We start from the raw sequence: 3559 nt of genomic DNA on the forward strand, positions 1-3559 counted from the left end.
GGATCGCTACAAATTTTAAACCACCGCAAGCTCTTAAGCACTGACCCAGAGGAAAAACATCACTCTTGAGATATTCCAAAATAAACCTGAAATTCTATAAAAGCAACGTGAAGGCTGCTGAGAGCGAGATTATCCCAGCTCAGTAAAACATTCCTTATTATCTCACATCTCAGCGCTTTGGCAAGGATAACTTACTCAAGCCACCAGGGCACTGCTGAGTGGCCTTTTCCCTCTTTTTCCTGTTCTCCCTGCCTACCTCTCCCCAATTCCCCAGATTTCCCCATCCCAGCAACCTGCTTCAAACAAAGCCGCTCTACTTCTTGCCAGACTAATGCTGATCAGCACGTTATTTAGCTCCCTTTCAAGCAAAGGAACTACCACACCAGTACACAAATAACCTTATCTCCTGGGCCGCTGCTGGAAGATAGTTTGTGTCCCGTGCCAGCTGCACGTTTCACACCTTCCACTGCTCACTGGATTAAAAAAAAGGCACCGACCCCATCAGGGACAGATCCCACTGAGCGTAATTGGAGTTAGGTGTAGGAGCTTGAAAAGCCCACCCATCGACCAAGGTGTGCAAGAGACACCACCATTATTTCAGTGCACACACAGACTTCTGAGACTGTTAGTGCCTCTTCTTTAAGTACTTAAGATGGGTGAATTCAATAATTTAAAAACGGAGACTTAAAATATCTCCAGACCAAATCTAAAAAAAAAAAACAAACCTAACCAACCCCTAGCTTCTGATGAGAGGAATTAGCGGCACAGTTCTGACTGTCCCGAAAAGAATGCAGCCAGCAGCAAGCCCCGACGCCCATCGCCGCGCCGAGCTGCCGGCGCTATGACACAGTAAACCACTCACAATGACTTTAAAAAGAAATAAATAAGACACCCATTCCAAATTAATGAATGGAGCTTCTTCCAGCAGGCACTAAAAAATACCCAAAGGGCTCCACATCTCTTGCACTTGGGTTTGTGCTACTCCGGCTTGCTAATCAGCTCCTGGCCCCCAAGATACGCTTCCTGCCTCTCTCAGCTGCGCCGAAGTCGATGGAGTTGCATGCTCGCTCCACCTATTTTTGCCACAGGACTTTTTAAGCAATTTGTGTCCAATTTCAAAGCATAAGCCACGCTGCCAGCGATCGTAGCTTGCCGGCGGCAGTAACGCCCACTGCATTCTCAGGCAGACAAAGCATTGGTCTACCCAGGAATTTGGACTTCCGAGGCAGCTTCTGAAACACAAGCCCAGGAACAGGCTGCCAGCACCCTGCTGGAAACCAGAATGTACCTTATCATCAGTAAAGCCTGCCCCAACTGCTCTTCCAGGAACTGTTATTCGTGCCCTGACTTACACAGCTGCCCAAGAAGGAAGGGTGCCTGTAGCCAGGCCGACAGGAAAACATCCTAGGAAGGAAAGAAAGAGAGATGGAAGAAGGCCTGTTACCAAAATGCAGCACTACCCAGCGGGCCGAATGTCTCCACACTTCTTCAGGAAGTGGGTCTGAGTTCTTTCCCAAGTCTTGGTATTCCAGGCACAAACTCCTGTCAAGATGGCTGTTTATTAACATCTAGTCACACCATGCAGACACCCAGCACATGAAATCTATTAGGATGTTTACAATATCGAAAGGCCTGATGTAAGGCAGTGGAATTTTTGCACGGCATTCATCCTGGAAATGAAAAGCTCAGATTAAAGCTGTAAATCCCAGAGTTCTGTAATTAAAAGCTGTCCCTGCAATTCCACTAGTCCTAAAGAAAACAGGTCCTACGATATGGTTTGTGCTGTACCTTCCTATGGTGCAGCACCTGTACAGGGACATACCAGAACCTGCTCAAGATTTGGGTCTGCAGAGTGATGGGTCTCAAACATACCCCCCTTCACCTTCCAAACAGGTCACTGGAGCCAAAAAGCTCTTAGGCCTGGCAGCAGGAGGAAGACACTTTATAACTGAGCATGCAAAGTCCAGTCTCTCCACCTGACCAAGGACGCCTTCCTTCTCCTCCCTTGCTACTACTGGAAACCTGCAACAGCTCCAAAGGACATCAGTGGAGACAGAAGAAACTCTAAGAAAGAGGAACCAACCACCACAGAACAGACTAGAGAAATGGGGATCTGCTCTTAGGTCTTAGCACTAATGCTGCCTGTGCCTTTCAGCCACCATGGCAATTGGCTACTGCTTTTAGGATTGCTGGCCGAAATAAAGCAAGGGGAGCCTGCTGTTCTGCCTAGAAGTCAGTTAAGCTGGAAAAGAAACACAAGAAGCAACGCTGTGAAAAGCGCACAGACAACCGAGCCGTAGTCCCTCAGCATTACGCCTCGATAGCGGAAATAAAAGTGCACAGCAGCAACATTAGCTTTTCTTTTATAAAAAGCATTGGAGGTCTCAAACCAGGGACTGACCCATAATACTTCACGTAAGAAGCTGAACCTTGCTTGAGGAGCAGCAAGGAAGCTGAATAGAAACACTGACAACTAAATTTACTCCTAGGAAAGCTACGTTTCTGGTAAAGTATTTTTGCAGTAAGACTCCAAGGTTAGGTATTTAGAAGACATTCGAAGACAACGCTTCAGGTCATAAAGTGAAGTTGAGGTGAAAAGAAAAACCTCCCGGGCCGGACTCGCAGTGGCAAGTGGCTGTTCTCTGCCCAGCAGCCAGCCAGGGGTTCCAGCAAGCGCAGCTGCAAAGCCAGCAGATCCGTGAGATTACAGTGACTTTTTAAGCTGACCCACATTTTGCCCATCCCAAACTGATGCGCGAGAGCGCTGCTGGGGTGAGCTCACGCTCCTCTCTTACACACACAAACACTGGAGTTCACTACAACTCTTTGGTCGCAGAATACTCTGCGTGAAAACCTGACCTTCCTCCAGCCGTTTGGGGCAACGAGCGCAGCTCCAGAAGCAGAAACACCCATCAGACATCTCCGTTACATAAACGTTACGTACGTTAGCGCTTCCAGCGCTTGCTCTCTTTCCCACCGAGCTGAGCTAGCACTCAAATCAATAGATACAGGGGGAAGAGGAGGAGGAGGAGGATCTCTTACACAGATCCCTCAACTCTGAGGACAGCTGTGTTTTGGGTTTCTTTTCTGCAGCAGCTCTGGCAGCAGATGCCTGAAATGTCAAGATGTCCCAACGGCACCGAGTGTTTCCACAACAAGACGGGGGTCAGAAGCGAAGCAGCAGCTTATATCCGCCCTTCCTCACCAGCTCTGGAGCCGACGCTATTTTTCTTCCCGAGTACAAACACGGAGCCTGGGATACCTGAAATGAGCTGGTGAGGAAACCCAGGGGGAGCAGTGCTGGGAGGTCCTACCTTGGTGCCCCCCACCCTCCTCACCTCCCTGTTAGCAGGGGGTGCATGGGACTTTGGCAGGACCCCAGGGCCGAGAGGGAGGAGAGGCCCTCGCAGGGCCCAGCCACTGACCCCGGGGAGAGAAGGGAGTGGGGGCAGCCCTGGGGAGGGGGAAAAGGGACCAGAGGTAGGGAGGACAGGACGACCCGGCCTTTGGTGGGGGGGCAAGGACCCGGGCCCTGACGAGGGGGTGAGGGGGAAGAGAA

At 50.1% G+C, this 3559-nt stretch overlaps 1 protein-coding gene across 1 annotated transcript in view; it reads right to left on the reverse strand.

The window, feature by feature from the left end:
* The window catches only part of RNF216 (ring finger protein 216), a 30767-nt gene extending 27572 nt beyond the window's left edge, over nt 1–3195 (reverse strand). The window contains exon 1 of the mRNA XM_035901318.1: nt 3043–3195. The gene's annotated coding sequence lies outside the window, so the exon portion shown is untranslated. The remainder of the gene's footprint in view (nt 1–3042) is intronic.
* Between the last annotated feature and the right edge of the window lie 364 nt (nt 3196–3559).

Source organism: Egretta garzetta, unplaced genomic scaffold, assembly GCF_000687185.1.
Source record: "Egretta garzetta isolate BGI_Z169 unplaced genomic scaffold, ASM68718v1 scaffold299, whole genome shotgun sequence".
NCBI classification, from domain to species: Eukaryota; Metazoa; Chordata; class Aves; order Pelecaniformes; family Ardeidae; genus Egretta; species Egretta garzetta.